Source organism: Anabrus simplex, chromosome 1, assembly GCF_040414725.1.
Source record: "Anabrus simplex isolate iqAnaSimp1 chromosome 1, ASM4041472v1, whole genome shotgun sequence".
Classification (NCBI taxonomy): Eukaryota; Metazoa; Arthropoda; class Insecta; order Orthoptera; family Tettigoniidae; genus Anabrus; species Anabrus simplex.
Genome location: NC_090265.1, coordinates 277,800,636 through 277,818,361, shown reverse-complemented (window position 1 = coordinate 277,818,361; position 17,726 = coordinate 277,800,636). Strand labels below are relative to the sequence as shown.

Genomic DNA, 17,726 nt, shown 5'->3' with positions numbered 1-17,726 from the left:
TTATTATTATTATTATTATTATTATTATTATTTTCTGATCCTCCTTAGGTACCTGGAGAACAAACTGAATGGGAAGAAATCCAAAATACGTTTATGACCCAATGGAATTTCCCTCACTGCTGTGGTGCGATCGACGGAAGGCATATAAAACTTAAGCGACCACCTAAAAGTGGTTCCGAATTTTATAGCTACAAAAGAAGGTACAGTATTATCTTGTTTGCTTTGGTCGATGGAAAATACTGTTTTTGTTACATTGCTGAAGGAAGTAGTCCGCCTCTGCACGAAATTTGAAGTGGTACGAGGGTTGGAATAGGGTCCACTCAGCCTCGGGAGGTCAACTGAGTAGAGGGGGGTTCGATTCCCTCCTCAGCCATCCTGGAAGTGGTTTTCCGTGGTTTCCCACTTCTCCTCCAGGCAAATGCCGGGATGGAACCTAACTTAAGGCCACGGCCGTTTCCTACCCTCTTCCTTGTCTATCCCTTCCAAACTCCCCATCCCCCACAAGGCCCCTGTTCAGCATAGCAGGTGACGCCGCCTGGGCGAGGTACTGGTCATCCTCCCCAGTTGTATCCCTCGACCCAGAGTATAAAGCTCCGGGACACTACCTTTGGGGCGGTAGAGGTTGGATCCCCGCTGAGTCCGAGGGAAAAACCGATCCTGGAGAGTAAACAGATGAAGAAGAAGAAAAAGAAGAAGGAAGTTTTTTATAATGGAGGAGCCAGCGGTAGCAGCATATTCCGCGAATCTACATTGAACCTATCGATGGAAAACAATGAGCTCAATTTACCACCGAATGCAGTAATAATTGGAGATAATGCATTTCCTCTGAGAACTAATTTATTGAAGCCGTACAGCCAAGTACATCCTACACAGAAGCAGAGAATATTTAATTACAGGCTTTCACGAGCAAGAAGAGTGGTGGAGAATGCTTTCGGAATTCTTGCTTCAAGATTCAGAGTGTTTGGTAGACCAATAGAATTAAAGGTAGAAACAGTAGATTTAATAGTGAAAGCCTCATGTGCTGTGCACAACTGGCTTCTAATGACATCACCAAAATACTGTCCGCCTCCGTAGCTTACCGGTTAGTGTTATCTGCCGTCCTCAGGAGCCCGGGTTCGATTCCTGGTACTGCTAGAAATTTACGAATGGCAGCGGGGCTGGTATGTGGTTGGAATGGTACATGCAGCTCACCTCCATTGGGGGTGTGCCTGAAAAGAGCTGCATCACCTCGGGATGAGGATCGAGTTTACTTTACCGAATTATTACTTTCCTTCAGGATCAGTCGATGTTGAGGATCATAACATTGGTGGGATAGTACCAGGATCGTGGTGTACACAAGTGACAGAGCTAATAAATGTGCGACGCATAGGTTCAAATGATTATTCAAATCCTGCATCGCTATTACGGGATCAGTTTGCTGATTACTTCATGAAAGATGGTGCAGTGCCTTGGCAGTTAAAAATGATTGGTGCTGAAGATGGAACATGAACAATCCCGTAAAATCCGATATGATATGTTTACATTTTTACTTCGCTGTGCCTTAATTCGATACAATACCAAATAAATAAATAAATAAATAAATAAATAAATAAATAAATAAATAAATAAATAAATAAATAAATAAATAAATAAATAAATAAATAAATAAATAAATAAATAGTCCGCCTCTGTGGTGTAGTGGTTAGCGTGATTAGCTGCCACCCCCGGAGGTCCGGGTTCGATTTCCGGCTCTGCCACGAAATTTGAAAAGTGGTACGAGGGCTGGAACGGGGTCCACTCAGCCTCGGGAGGTCAACCGAGTAGAGGTGGGTTCGATTCCCGCCTCAGCCATCCTCGAAGTGGTTTTCCGTGGTTTCCCACTTCTCCTCCAGGCGAATGCCGGGATGGTACCTCACTTAAGGCCACGGCCGCTTCCTTCCCTCTTCCTTGCCTGTCCCATCGAATCTTCCTATCCCTCCACAAGGCCCCCATTCAGCATAGCAGGTGAGGCCGCCTGGGCGAGGTACTGGTCATTCTCACCAGTTGTATCCCCCGACTCAAAGTCTGAAGCTCCAGGACACTGCCCTTGAGGCGGTAGAGGTGGGATCCCTCGCTGAGTTCGAGGGAAAAGCCAACCCTGGAGGGTAAACAGATTAAGATATAAATAAATAAATAAATAAATAAATAAATAAATAAATAAATAAATAAATAAATAAATAAATAAATAAATAAATAAATAAATAAATAAATAAATAAATAAATGTATCATTGAAATGTGGTTCTATGGTAAAGACCTGTTCATTTGACTGACAATAATAGGAGTAGCCTAATGCTACAATCACAATTACGGTCGTGCTTTCCCATTTTCACACCAGGCGAATGTTGGGGCTGTACCTTAATTAAGACCACGGCCGCTTCCTTCCAACTCCTAGGCCTTTCCTATCCCATCGTCGCCATGAGACCTCTCCGTGTCGGTGCGACGTAAAGCCACTAGCAAAAAAAAATTACGGTAGTTTTCAATTTTGATATTAGTTCAACAGTAGATGATTATATAATGTGTTAAAAATACTTACCGATCCCATAGTGGACGTCGATTTTCTGGTCGCAGTTGCACATCTCGTCCGCCTCTGTGGTGTAGTGGTTAGTGTGATTAGCTGCCACCCCCGGAGGTCCGGGTTCAATTCCCGGCTTTGCCACGAAATTTGAAAAGTGGTACGAGGGCTGGAACGGGGTCCACTCAGCATCGGGAGGTCAACTGAATAGAGGTGGGTTCGATTCCCACCTCAGCCATCCTGGAAGTGTTTTTCCGTGGTTTCCCCACTTCTCCTCCAGGCAAATGCTGGGATGGTACCTAACTTGAGGCCACGGCCGCTTCCTTCCCTCTTCCTTGTCTATCCCTTCCAATCATCCCATCCCCCCGCAAGGCCCCTGTTCAGCATAGCAGGTGAGGCTGCCTTGGCGAGGTACTGGTCATCCTCCCCAGTTGTATCCCCCGACCCAGAGTCTGAAGCTCCAGGACACTGCCCTTGAGGCGGTGTGGGATCCCTCGATGAGTCCGAGGAAAAAGCCAACCGTGGAGGGTAAGCAGATTAAGAAGGAAAGAAAGAAAGTTGCACATCTCAAAAAGGAATCAGCTTCCCCAAACCATGTGAGTTTCGGCTTATATATGGCATTAGCTCGAGCACCACTTCTTTTTGATTTAGCAGTGTTTGTTAGTTCTTGCCGGTACACATTCTTAATCATTTTAAGCTTCTACCGAACCATGTCAACTTCAACATTTTCGAAACTTTGCCTCTAAGCTCACTCACAAGTTTCTCCTTTTGTTCTTATTCAGATCATCGGCTTCTACTTCTTAATCTGTTTACCCTCCAGGGTCGGTTTTTCCCTCGGACTCAGCGAGGGATCCAACCTCTACCACCTCAAGGGCAGTGTCCTGGAGCTTTAGACTCTGGGTCGGGGGATACAACAGGGGAGGATGACCAGTACCTCGCCCAGGCTGCCTCACCTGCTATGCTGAACAGGGGCCTTACAGGGGGATGGGAAGATTGGAAGGGTTAGACAAGGAATACGGAAGGAAGCGGCCGTGGCCTTATGTTAGGTACCATCCGGCATTTGCCTGGAGGTAAAGTGGGAAACAACGGAAACCCACTTCCAGAATGGCTGAGGTGGGAATCGAACCCACCTCTACTCAGTTGATCTCCCGAGGCTGAGTGGACCCCGTTCCAGCCCTCGTACAACTTTTCAAATTCCGTGGCAGAGCCGGGAATCGAACCCGGCCCCCGGGTTTCCGGGGCTGGCAGCCAATCACACTAACCACTACACCACAGAGGCGGACTATTGAGATAATCAGGTGCCTAATGTTTCACAGAATTTCATATTGTTCATAAATCTCCAGAACTTTAATATTTGGTCTGCATTCCACGTCACGTGGCGGGAAAGTGGACGTAAAAGTTGACGGCTCGGCAACTCAAATTTACTGGCAAGAAAAGTTAAAACTTGACTGTCCTGGCCTAATCATACGCTTAAAGTTGAAGGAAAGTCGACTTGCTTCAAGTACTTGATTCCAGTAAACTATCCCCTTGTGAATTAGGCTGAAGTCTCACGCTCCAGGACAGTGCCCTTGAGGTGGTGGAGGTGGGATCCCTCGCCGAGTCCGAGGGAAAAACCAACCCTGGAGGGTAAACGGATTAGGAAAGAAAGAGAAAAAGGATCTTAAAGTTGGAATTCAAGAGGACAAATTGCGGAAAATACTCGTTTATAGGAAGAGGGATTGGCATAATATATACCAAGAGAGTTGTTTGATAAATTTGCAGCCAGGCTGAGTGGCTCGGACGGCTGTGGCGCTGGTCTTCGGACTCCAACTTGTCAGGTTCGATTTTGGCTCAGTCCGGTGGTACTTGAAGGTGCTCAAATACGTCAGCCTCGTGTTGGTACATTTTCTGGCACGTAAAAGAAATTATTATTATTATTATTATTATTATTATTATTATTATTATTATTATTATTATTATTATTATTGCTGCTGTTGTTTGTCGTTTAAGGGGCCCAACAACTAAGTCTTCGGCCCTTTATTATTATTATTATTATTATTATTATTATTATTATTATTATTATTATTATTATTAGAGCTTCCGTGGCTCAGGCGGCAACGCGCCGGCCTCTTACCGCTGAGTTCCGTGTTCAAATCCCGGTCAGTCCATATGAGATTTGTGCTGGACAAAGCGGGGGCGGGACAGGCTTTTCTCCGGGTACTTTGGTTTTCCCCGTCATCTTTCATTCCAGCAACACTCCCCAATATCATTTCATTTCATCTGTCAGTCATTAATCATTGCCCCAGAGGAGTGCGACAGGCTTCGGCAGCCCGCATTATTCCTATCCTCGCCAGTGGATGGGGGCTTCATTCATTCCATTCCTGGCCCTGTCGAATGACTGGAAATAGGCTGTGGATTATTCTTCTTCTTTCTTAATCTGTTTACCCTCCAGGGTTGGTTTTTCCCTCGGACTCAGCGAGGGATCCCACCTCTACCGCCTCAAGGGCAGTGTCCTGGAGCTTCAGACTCTAGGTCGGGGGATGAAACTAGGGAGGATGACTAGTGCCTCGCCCAGGCGGCCTCACCTGCTATGCTGAATGGGGGCCTTGCGGGGGGATGGAAAGATTGGAAGGGATAGACAAGGAAGAGGGAAGGAAGCGGCCGTGGCCTTAAGTTAGGTACCATCCCGGCATTTGCCTGGAGGGGAAGTGGGAAACCACGGAAAATCACTTCCAGGATGGCTGAGGTGGGAATCGAACCCACCTCTACTCAATTGACCTCCCGAGGCTGAGTAAACCCCGTTCCAGCCCTCGTACCACTTTCCAAATTTCGTGGCAGAGCCGGGAATCGAACCCGAACCTCAGGGAGAGGCAGCTTATCACACTAACCACTACACCACAGAGGCGGACTACAATATTATTATTATTATTATTATTATTATTATTATTATTATTATTATTATTATTATTATTATTATTAGTTTCCAGGTTCTTTGATATCGTTTAGGGAAAGACTAGGTAGACAAACGATAGGGAATCCGCCATGGGGGCCTCATAAGATATGAAGAGATAAAAAATTAATATTGGCGAGAAACAGAAGGGACGAAGTGTTTGAAAATGAAGAAAAGGAGTACAGAAAGTTGCTTTCGCTCTAAAAATGTCCATTGTTGACGGAGTAAGTAAATCCTGTCATGGGTTGTAGATAACCTGCGGTTGGAATTCCAGTTCACTAGATTGAACGTATTCACGTACGCCAGCGCGTGGCTCCTGCCAACAACCGGTTACGTAAGTCGCGAGACTATGAATGGGATCACGATGTTTACACAGACAGATAAGCAGCAGTGTATTTTCAGTACTCATACATCTCTCGTGGAAGCATAACGCATAGTGGCGGTCACTCAAGAGAAAAACAAGTGAATTACTGAGAGCATCTTTCCCGGTGAGTAGTACCTTTTGATTGCTGGAATAGAGTGCACCTATTACTTAACATAGCGGATGAGAACTCGGCCATTGTGACGATAACAATAAAATAGTGAATACAGACTTCATGACTGTCAACTGACATCGCATTCTTCCCACTTTTATCACAGTTTTCCTTATCATGAATTTATTCTGGACATTTCTATTTGTGTTAAATTTCTGAAGTGCTTTATTACGTTGAATGAGTACTGAAGTCTTAACTCACTGGTTATATAAGGATCGTTGGGATTCTGATGTACATGTGGCTGCCAGGCTGTATCACCCACATACTTACGAATTTAGACCATTAACAGGGCGTAGGTTCACTCTGTACTCTCGGTGTACCAGTCCGGATTCAGGAAAGGAATAAGAACTTCAGACTATATTTGTCATTAAAACAATAGTGGACAACTACTTAAGGAGAAAAAAATGGTAAATTATATATCACAGCTATAGATTCACAGAAAGCTTTTGATTTTGTCAACAAAAATTACTGTCCGCCTCAATGGTCTAGTGTTTACTGTAGCACAGTACCTTGCCGTCAGGCTGAGCCGGCGTTAGATGTCCTGCTTTAGCATTGTTCCAAAACAGGTCCGGCGGACTGGAAAGTGTTTCCACCTAGCTTCAAGTAATGTAATTAATACACCACACTAAAGGCAAGCAAAACTAGTTAACGGTATTTCATTCTTACCTTTACTTGGTAGCTGGGCCGTCAGCAGTACAGTACTAGTAGCTCTTAGGCCGTGCAATAAAAGCAAAGAAAAGTCGTCTCCGTAAAGCCCATAAAGGCCCTTGAAGGGGTGAAAGGTTGAGAAATAGCACAAGGCCTTTGTGTTTTAGTTCTGTTGTCTTGCCCACATGTTAATTTGTAATTTGTTATTAAATAACAAGAGCGTACAGCAATTATTAAAATAACATAAAGGTGAAAGGTCCGTAACCTCTGCACTTGATGGGGTTAGCTCTACGACCGGCCGCCTTTGCGCCCCATGAATTAATCTGGTTGATGATGATGATGATGATGATGATGATGATGCTTGTTGTTTAAAGGGGCCTAACATCGAGGTCATCGGCCCCTAATGGTACGGAATGAAATAACAAAAAATTCAAATTCATCCATCCACTGACTAAAATAAAATAAAAAATGCCATGAAGAATGAATGGACATGAACCCTACAAAAAAACAAAAACAGACAAACAAACAAAAACAGTGGATCAGACTCAAAAAGACGGTAGTTAATTAGAGTATTACTGACCAAGCGACCATTTATAAAGCACAATGATGCTTGATGTCTGAAGGGGTGCTAAATTCACGTCTAAGGCCCCACGGAATGGTACATGTCGCGAGTAAAGTAGAACCATGGTATTTGTCATTTTGGGGTACTGATCAAAAGTAGCGAAGACTCACGGTGGTCCACACAAGATGGTACTACTCACAAGTATTGCACTTCGTACAGGGAACGCAGACCTATAGTGTTTCTCACACATTGGCGCCACTCATAGCCAACGCAAACCGGTAAAGTTCCTCACCTAGGTGTACTAGTCACGGGCGCCGGTATTCCCGTGGAGTTCCTCACGTAGTGGGTACCAATCACAGGCAACGCTGACCCACGGTACCGCTCATATAGCGGCACAACTCACAGGCTACGCCCAGACCCGCGGTGTTGCTCACATGGGTACAACGCACGGGTAGTGGAATCCACCAGGCCAGGCTTTTTACTGCAACTAATCACAAACCTATTTCGTACCAATTTAGTGATACTACTCGCAAGTACATGCAACCCATGGTGTTCCCCGCATGATGGTACGAATCAAGAGTAGTTTCATGGCTCTAATTCAATCATCCCTTGGTCGCCCCTTGTAGTCGCCTCTTACGACAGGTAGGGGATACCGCGGGTGTATTCTACATGTGCGTCCCCCACCCGCAGGGGGTAATCTGGTTGAGGTTGAGTGACGGTCAAGTTAATCTAGCGTAATCCATGTCAGAAGGCGTAGGTGGCAATAGGTCGGGTGCAAGCTTTGTAAGTTTAAGTCCCCACGTTGACCGGTCAGGGCAATTCTATGAATTGCTGCTAAATGATGGTTCATTTTAGGTTATTTTATAATTGGATCCCGATGTAAATTAATATTTGACAGTAGTTTCAGAAAGTGTATGTTATATATGGTTAGTTGGATGTATTTCGAGGGGGAAAAATTCGATTTATTCCTCAATACAATAAATAAGGTTTTATTGGGGTTCAACGGGCGAGTTGGCCGTGCAGTTAGGGGTGCGCAGCTGTGAGCTTCCATCCGGGAGATAGTGGGTTCGAACCCCACTGTCGGCAGCCCTGAAGATGGTTTTCCGTAGTTTCCCATTTTCACACCAGAAAAATGCTGGAGCTGTACCTTAAGGCCACGGCCGCTTCCTTCCCACTCCTAGGCCTTCCCTATCCCATCGTCGCCATAAGACCTATCTGTGTCGGTGCGACGTAAATCAAATAGCAAAAATATTGGGGTTCACTGGCATATGCCATGCGTTTAACGGAGATTGAAGGGTATTGAGGAATTCTTGTATTTTAACAGTCAGGGAGGTATAGTTACGGTCGAGAGCAAGGATAGCGAGGTCGTCTGCATATTGATATACACTAGGGATGGTTACGATGAGAAATATCGTTGATAAATACGAATTATAGGAAGATAGTGGTGGGTGTACATAGAGATTGGAGTTAACATAAGAGGCCGTAATGCCACATGGAATCGAGAAGCCTTGTCTACGTCTAAGCATATTAAGGCTGCGGGACGGTGTGATTTTAGATACTAGTTCAGGGAGGAAGTAATACGGAAGAGGTGACCGTGAGTGGAGAAAGGAGGTCGGAAACCGGCTTGAGAAGAAGGTAGGTTGAGGGAGTGTGGGAAACGGGACAGCTCTTCACATATTATTCCTTCAAATACTTTGGAAATTACGGGAAGGAAATTTATTCGACGGTAGGAGTGAATTTAATGGGAGTTTATTAGGTTTGTATCCCGGTGCTCGGGAAAACACTGGTATAAAATATGGTATTATAAATACAGCAAAAGATGTGGGTTAGGATCATAGCTTCTTTAATACGATGGTATGTGATATAGTGAGATCCGGAAGCAGTATTACGTCTATTATGAAGAAAGTTTAGGATTGCCTGGGGAGTGATAGGAGCATTTAAAGGATGTGACTAATCTACATCTCAGAAATGGAGGAAAGAGGGTTGTAAGTGGGATAGGTCTGGATTATTATACTGAAGTATAATAGGTTCGTCAGGAGTTCATGTCGTGGTATAGTGAAAGGAGAAAAAAAAGTTGAATAATAGTGAGCAAAGGTATCTCCTTTCCCTTTGTCAGTGATGGGAGGGGTAGGTGTTGTATGGGTAGGATATTTGGGTAAGGGCTTTTTGGTTTTAGTCAGACTTGGGGAAGTTGTCCAGAATTTTTTGTGGTTCGTGCATGTCTGAAAGTTGTGTACAAGCGTTAGTCCATTGCTTTTCTTTATAGCTTTGCTCTCGTAATGTCACTGGGTCACGGATTAGTAAATTGTCATGAGCAAGCTTGAGTACTGATAAGCCCGTAAGTGGCTTTGCAGGATGATTTGAATGATGAGGTATACGGAAATTATCACCTGTTACGATAGAGTGCTCTACTTGTGCTATGAGGCATGAGATTAGGTAAGGAGGTAGGGAGAGGGGGAAGTCATGGAGTAGTTCGGTTATTGTTGTACGATAGTTTGTCCATTTGATCTGGGGAAAACGTATAGGTGGAGGTGGGTAATTTTGAGTGTGGGTTGTGTAAGAAAAATTGAGAATAGTAATAAGGGGTGGACCGGGCGAGTTAGCCGTGCGGTTAGGGGCGCGCGGCTGTGAGCTTGCATCCGGGAGATAGTGGGTTCGAATCCCACTGTCGGCAGCCCTGAAGATGATTTTCCGTGGTTTCCCATTTTCACACCAGGCAAATGCTAGGGCTGTACCTTAATTAAGGCCACGGCCGCTTCCTTCCAACTCCTAGGCCTTTCCTATCCCATCATCGCCACAATACTTATCTGTGTCGGTACGACGTAGAGCCCCTAGAAAAAAAATAAGGGCTGGAATATCATCTGAGTCTATAGGTAGGAGTTTATCTCCATTAGGACTGGAGAGGGAGGGTAATATGATGAGGGCATCAGGGGTGGAGTTGGAAATAGGACGAGTATGGAAAAGGATTTATATGCTTCATATTTCATAAATTGAGTTATTAAATTTGATGGAATTTGTTACATTAGGCCTATATTAGTTATATTTATATCCACAAAGAATGAAGTCAGCGGGAAGTGTAATTCTGGGGGTAAATAGTGTTACGAAGACAAGGGAGGTGTTATTCGGAGTAAAAGTTTCCACTATTAGATATTCTGAAAAAATGTCATTAAAATTGAAAACAGTGTAGTTTACTTCCTTTTGACTTCAACAGCCACACATCCTCGAGCTTCTCTTCTACAGGTCTATCTGTTCTGTAGAAGTGATAATTTGAAAAGCGTGGCTGTTGTTTAGTTTGGTAGTCAAAACTCTTTCATTTAAAATGAAAGTGTCCGAGTCATACAGATTGAGGGAGAAGTCCAGCAGAGCACGATTAGACGTTAGAGATCAGTTATTAGCATAATATACCTTAACTAAATTATCTCGTCAAAGGGACTGAATTTAGGGGGAGAAATGTGAATTGCATTTTGTTCCCCGAGTATGCAACGTCCATATGGGTGTATTAATCACCTGGGGATGGTTGAATTGAAGTACATTGTGGAGCGTAATGCGTACGATGTTCACAGAACAAAGAGCGGGCAGGGAAGGGTAGGGGCGAGGGGTGGGATGGTCCTGGGATATGACGAGAATAACGAATTCAGGTTTGGAGGGTTCGGTTGTGGGTCTTGCTTTGCACCTGTAGGAGAAAGAAGGTTGGGGCTGGGTACAGTTTATTTAGTCTTGTTGGACGTTTCCGGCCACAAATACCACATACCTTTGGGTGGACACACGGTGCACCAGGAGGGTGATCACTTCTGTTCTTCTGGGGCAGCGCCGAACGCGGCGGCTCAAGTGGACCAGTCCAGATAGGAAGGATGTGTGGTGATGTCCCTCAATAAGCTGATGAGGAAGGTTCGACCCTGTGGCCCTGGAGCTGAAGTTGGGGTGCCACCTCGTCGTCAGTACACTCGCGGTCAACACAGAGAAAACAGGCGTGGGGCGAGATGGGGGTGAAGGTTGCTGTGCTGGTGCTTGCTGAGTGATGTTGATAGCTTTTTCAACCGGTTCAATCACCAGTCTGATGTACAAATCCGCTGTCGAGGTTCTTGGAATAATGACAAGAATGCTCTTCTGTCAAAGGAAATCGCTCCCCAGACCATAAGACCTGGTGTAGGTCCAGTGTGTCGACGCCGCAGACAACTTGGTCCCAAGCACTCATCTGGCCCCCTTATTACCAAACTACGGCAATCACTGGCGCCAAGACAGAAACGGTTCTCATCTGATCTCCACTCCGCACTCCAATGAGCTCTAGCTTGACACCACTGAGGTCGCAGATGGTAGTGATGTGCAGTTAGTGGTATGAAAGCTACAGGACGTCTGGTTCGGAGCTGCCCATCAAGTAATTGATCAGTTACAGTTCGCTGTGTCACTCTGGTTCCAACTGGAGCTATAAAATGACTGCTGCAGATTCAGTATGATCCACCACAGTCATGCGGCGAATACGACGGTCTTCCCTCTCCGCAGTGGCCCGTGTGCTGCCCGACCCCGGTCTTCTTGAGACAGTGCCTCGCCGTGACCATTATTGCCAACATCGATGCACTGTGGATAAATCCCTTCCAAGTATTTCTGCAATATCGCGGTAAGATCATCCACCTTCTCGTAGCCCTCGTTCAAGCTCAATAAGCTGCTGATACTGCCTTCTTCAACTCACACTACCAAATACCACAGAAATACGCAATAATGATTACATCCCTCCATATAGGGTTAGCGCCAGGAAGGGCATCCGGTCGTAAAACAGGGCCAAATTCCCATGTACAACACAGATCGCACCCGCGACCCCACAGGTGTGGGAAAAGGGGTAGAAAAAGAAGAAGAAGACTGCCTTCTTCATTTCCTTAAAGAATATTGTTTCACTCAGACCTACCTCCCAGCGTCAACACCGGACGATTACTAACTAAGTGTGCAGAGAATGTTTGAAGCAAACTCGCATTGCAAGGTCATAGCGGCGCTACTAGTACCACTGTCCGTCAACTAGCGCGCAATTTTGTACAGCCGTGCAAATAGATGCAAGCACAACTCCTTCTTGATGTAAGGATGTTATTTTCTGTCAGTGTATACATGCACCCAATTTACCAATACCATATGTAAAAAGAATGCCAAAGTTGTTGAGTAAAATTGGAACATACTGTATTTTAGGATTTACGATCATATTAATGTAGAGCTATCACAATGGAGCATGTCTTTATGCCCGGCAGATCTATCATTACTAACTTTCTGGGTTTTACTCAAAAGATTTACAATGTATTAGACACAAATAGAAGAACGGATGTAATATACATGGATCTAGAAAAGGCCTTTGATAAGGTGGACCATAAAATTATTTTCACAAAGCTGCATCCGTTTGCAGTTTCTAAACCATTATTATACTATTAAGTTCCTGTTTAATATATATAGGCAGTAATCTGTTTGTTTCAAAAGTGAAATTTCACTTTGTTAGTTCTTCTGGTGTGCCACAAGGGTCCAATCTTGGTCCCCTTCTATTTCTCATTATGCTTAATAATTTGTCTGGAATGATTCGTTCCTCTGATTGGTTATTGTTTTCTGAAGACGTAAAGTTATATAAGACCATATATACATACAGTGGCGTGAATGATTTGCAACAGGATACTAATAATATTGTATTATGGTGTGACAGCAATACATTATTCCTGAATGTTAAGAAATGTAAAGTTATGGTATTTACCACGAAAAAGGAATGTATAAATCCGACATATTATATTGGTGAAGCAATGCTTGAAATTGTAACGTCCATTAATGATTTGGGAATTATTTTCGACAGCAAATTAACTTTTAATAGCCATATTGCAAAAGTGATTAATCTGTCTAACAAGATGTGTGGTTTTATTATTAGAAATTCCAAATTATTTACTCAACCGGAAGTAATTGTTAAGATGTATATAAGTTTAGTACGAAGCAAGTTAGAAAATTCATCGGTAATCTGGGATCCCCTTTATAAGGACCAAACACGTCACATTGTGATACATTTCTAAGATATTTGTATCATAAAACTTTCAATGTATTTTGTCCATTTGACATTTCAACCCACTATTTAAGAAATTTGTTCAATTTAATGTCTTTGAAAAAGAGGAGAACATTAATTTCGTTACAGATATTGAGGAAAATTTTGAATGGAAAAATTGACTGTCAAGAATTACTTACCGTCATCCCATTTCATGTGCCATAAGTATCGTCATGGGAGGAAGTACTATTTCACATTTCAAGATCTAGAAGCGTTCATCACTCTAATTCACCACTAGTTAAATCATTATCGGTTTATAATTCAGTTAGTGCACAAGTTGATTTATTTACTGGCGCTACGTTGCTCCATAAGCAAATAAATGCTATTTTTACTAAATTAAAATCATTATTAAGTTCCTTTTTTTGCTGGAATGCCTGGTACTCATAAGTTTTTTTTTTTGTTTGCGTTCTTTTTTCTAACTTCTTCATTAATTTTCTATGGCTGATGTATAGCCTATATTAGTATGTTTTTCATTTTGTAGTAATAATTTTACATTGCGTTCTACTTATTAGTTTTCTTCTTTTCCTTCTTGCTGTTATTGTTACTATTGTTATTATTTTTGCATGTGATGTATTTAAAGTTTAAATCCCATATGTCATGAAGGAACGTAGTTGGGCTCAGCCTGTGTACCTTCGTACTATCAAATAAGTAAATATAGAATGAATATTGTTTTTATTCTTCTAAGAGTAAAAGGAAACTTTTCTGTCGACGTCGCAAATATCCGAACTCGTGGGGAGGTCAATGATGTTAGTGAAACTACGCTTGAAAAAGTGGAAAGGATGGTAAATAAAAGCCATTGCCATAAAGCACCAGGAATAGATGAAATTAGACCTGAAATTGTGAAACATAGTGGGAAGGCAGGGTTGAAATGGCTTCACAGAGTAATAAGATTAGCATGGAATGTTAGCAAGATACCTTATGACTGGACGAAAGCATTAATTGCACCTACAGTATCAGCAAGGGAAGAGGAAAGATTGTAATTAGTATCGAGGTATCTCATTGATCAGTATACCAGGCAAGGTGTTGATTGCAATTTTGGAAGCGGGAGTGATATCAGTGGTTGAGAGGAAGTTAGATAAAAACCAGTGTGGCTTCAGACCACAGAGGGGCTATCTAGATCAGATTTTTAGTATGCACCAGGTAACTGAAAAATGCTATGAGAGGAATAGGCAGTTATGTTTAAGTTTCGTAGGTCTAGAGTAGGCATATGACAGAGTACCGAGGGAAAAGATGTTAGCCGTACAGAAGGATTATGGGTAGATTGCTATAAGCAATCAAAGGCAAATATTGACAATTGGGCTGCAGTAAAAATTCATTGTAGAATGAGTTCTTTGTTCAAGTTATATACAGGGTTACACAAGGCTGTAATCTTTCACTTTCGTGTTACGTGGATCATCTACTGAGAGGTATAAAGTAGTAGGGGTTTATTAGGTGGAAATATAGTTAGCAGGTCGACTTATTCCGACGACTTTGTCATAATGGCAGACTGTGCTGAAAGCCTGAAATCTAGGAACTTGAAAATAGGTGCAATTAATATGATATGAAAAAGAACCTTTTCGAGACTAAAGTGATCAGGTAGGTCCAAGATACGTGAGAGAAGTGAATGTGAGATTGGGAATACAAACGTGGAACAGGTAGATAATTTCAAGTATTTAGGATGTGTGTTCTCCCAGGATGGTAGTATAGTAAGTGAGATTGAATCAAGGTGCAGTCGAGCTAATGCAGCGAGCTAGCAGTTTTCTGTAAGAAAGACGTCTGCTCTCGGACGAAACTATTTCTACACCGGTCTGTTTTCAGGCCAGCTTTGCTTTACGGGAATTTCACAAGCTACAGTAGAAGTACAAGCATGAAAGTAGCGAGAATGATCTTTGTACAAACAGACGGGAAGAATGGTCGGAGGTAGTCGGAATGAGGAGATGATGATGATGATGATGCTTGTTGTTTAAAGGGGCCTAACATCGAGGTCATCGGCCCCTAATGGTACGAAATGGGACAAAAGGAAATGACAAAATTAAAAAAACCCAAAACATCCACTGACCACAATTCAAAACATGAGGACGAAGAACGAATTTAAAACGATCTGTGGAACCGACCCATAGTGCCTCACATGCACAGAAGCTGGCGTAGAACAATAGTATTACTGACCAAGGGACTGCTTCTATAGCACAATACTGAATCGATGATACTTGTAGTCAAAAGGAGTACAAAATCCAAGTCAGTGGCCCCTCACAACGGTACTTATCGCTAGGAAAGTAGAACCATGGTATTTGTCATGTTGCGGTACTCGTCGAGAATAGCGTAGACTCGCGGTATTCCACACATTTTGGTACTACTCACAGGTAATGAAATTCGCACATGTATTACAGACCTACGCTGTTTCGCACATTGCGGTGCCATTTAGAGGTAACGCAAACCTATGGCGTTCATCACATAACGGTACTAACCACAGGGACTCGTACTCTCCCGTGGTGTTCCTCATATGTCTGTCTGTTAGGTCATCAGCCCAGAGGCTGGTTGGATCCTCAAATAGCATCACCAAAGGCTATGCAGTTATAGGGAAACCACAAAAACCAATGGCAGTAGCAAAATGAGGCGTACTAGGCAAGATGAGGAGTGCGGTAGTTTGCCATTGCTTTCCTCACTGGGCCAGACAGTGCTACTGTAGCACAACTAACCCTATGAGCAACACCTTTCATGACACTCAGACACACTGGTTGTGCTCTGAATGTCATTAATCAGCACCACCCATACCCCAGCAGCTTCCATATTGTCACAGCCATGGATGAGACCGGGACTTCAGTGGAAGCTACACTTTACTCTGGCCTGTGCCAAGAGATGGATGCAAAAGTACTGTATCCATCAAGAAATGACAGCAGGCAGTGTTCCTCATATAGTGGGTACTAATCATAGGCAAGCCAGAACCATGGGTTCCTTCATCCCATGGTGTCGATCATATAGTGCTACTAATCACAGGTACTGTAAAAGCCGTCGAACCCTCGTTTGCTACTAATCACAAACCTATTTGGTACCCAACGTAGTGGTACTACGCTCAAGTAAAAGCGACCCATGGCGTTCCCCGCATGATGGTACTAATCACAAGTAGTTTCATGGTTCTAATTTGATCATCCCTTGGTCGCCCCTTTTAGTCGCCTCTTACGACAGGCAGAGGATACCGTGGGTGTATTCTTCGTCTGCCTCCCCCACCCACAGGGGGCGTGTGTTTGGTCCGTGAGAGGTGTTTTATTTCCCTCAAGTCCGCCGACAAGCCGGTTGGGACCCCCCCTATCCGCCACCTGGGACGCGCCACGTGGGAGTATCACCTCTCCCCCTGCTACGTCAGCGAAGCAGGTTCGTGGAGGAATGAGGAGATAAAAGGCTAAACTAGGAATGCACTCGATTAATGAAGCTGTAAGCATAAGCAGGCTTCGGTGGTAGGTCATGTGAAGCGAATGGAGTAGTATACAGTATGTTACCTATGAAAATAATGGAACTTGTCATGGAGGGTAAGGGAAATACAGCAGAGGGAGACCACAGCAACGAATGTTAGAGTCAGTTTCAAATGATCTAAGAATTAGAGGTGCGGAACTAAACGAGACGGCAGAAATCGTTACAGATAGAAGATTGTGGATGCGTTTAATAAATTCGTAGAGGCTTGCAAACTGAACACTAAAAAGCATACCAGTCTGTAATGAAGATGTATGTATGTATGTATGTATGTATGTATGTATGTATGTATGTATGTATGTATGTATGTTGTTCACTACTATGCCTTTGTAAGTAGGTATTGTCACCAAAGTATCTCTCATTTGCATTAATAATAATAATAATAATAATAATAATAATAATAATAATAATAATAATAATAATAATACAAATAATAATTCAATGCGTTGGCCGTCCTAACATAACCGACGGCTCTGGTAGATGATAATTCGCGCGCACAGCATGCAAATCAAAGGTGCAATAATATGAAGGCAGTGTTTTCTCTTCTGTCTGGTCTTGTGAAGTTAGACGTTGCGAGGCGGCAGGTACTCATCAGCAGGCTGGTTACGTAACAATTTCAAGTGGACCGACTTGTTCTCACTTACGCGTTTATCTAAGGAACGCAGCTGTGACGTCTCACTGTCGTTTTTTTCTTTTTTTTTTCTTTTTGTACCTACTTTCATTCTTTACACATAAGTTGAATGGCCATGGCACTGTTAGCTGTACCGCGTCCACACGACCAGCAGATGTTCAGAGTTCATACATGAGCCACAGTAACTGAAGACTGAATGAAGAATAAGTTCTTTAGCGTGTAGTTTTCCGTGACCTTTGATATCGTAATCATGGCAATGAAAAATGCAAAAGTCATCTCTGCACAGGCCGTACAGAAGGAGTGGAAATTGCATGCTTCCACTACCCGTAACCTCGGTACTAAGTGGGATAGAAGGGTTAGCTCTATACCTGATCACATTTGTCCCCTACAATT

General features: G+C 43.3%; 1 protein-coding gene across 3 annotated transcripts in view; it reads left to right on the top strand.

Annotated features, from left to right (window-relative positions):
- The window catches only part of LOC136887044 (uncharacterized), a 245,888-nt gene that overhangs the window by 115,655 nt on the left and 112,507 nt on the right, over positions 1 to 17,726 (top strand). The window contains exon 1 of one of the 3 annotated variants that reach the window (XM_067159755.2): positions 5,852 to 5,948. The exons of the other annotated variants lie outside the window; for them this stretch is intronic. The gene's annotated coding sequence lies outside the window, so the exon portion shown is untranslated. Of the gene's footprint in view, positions 1 to 5,851; positions 5,949 to 17,726 lie in introns of those variants that run through there. 3 annotated transcript variants of the gene reach the window in all.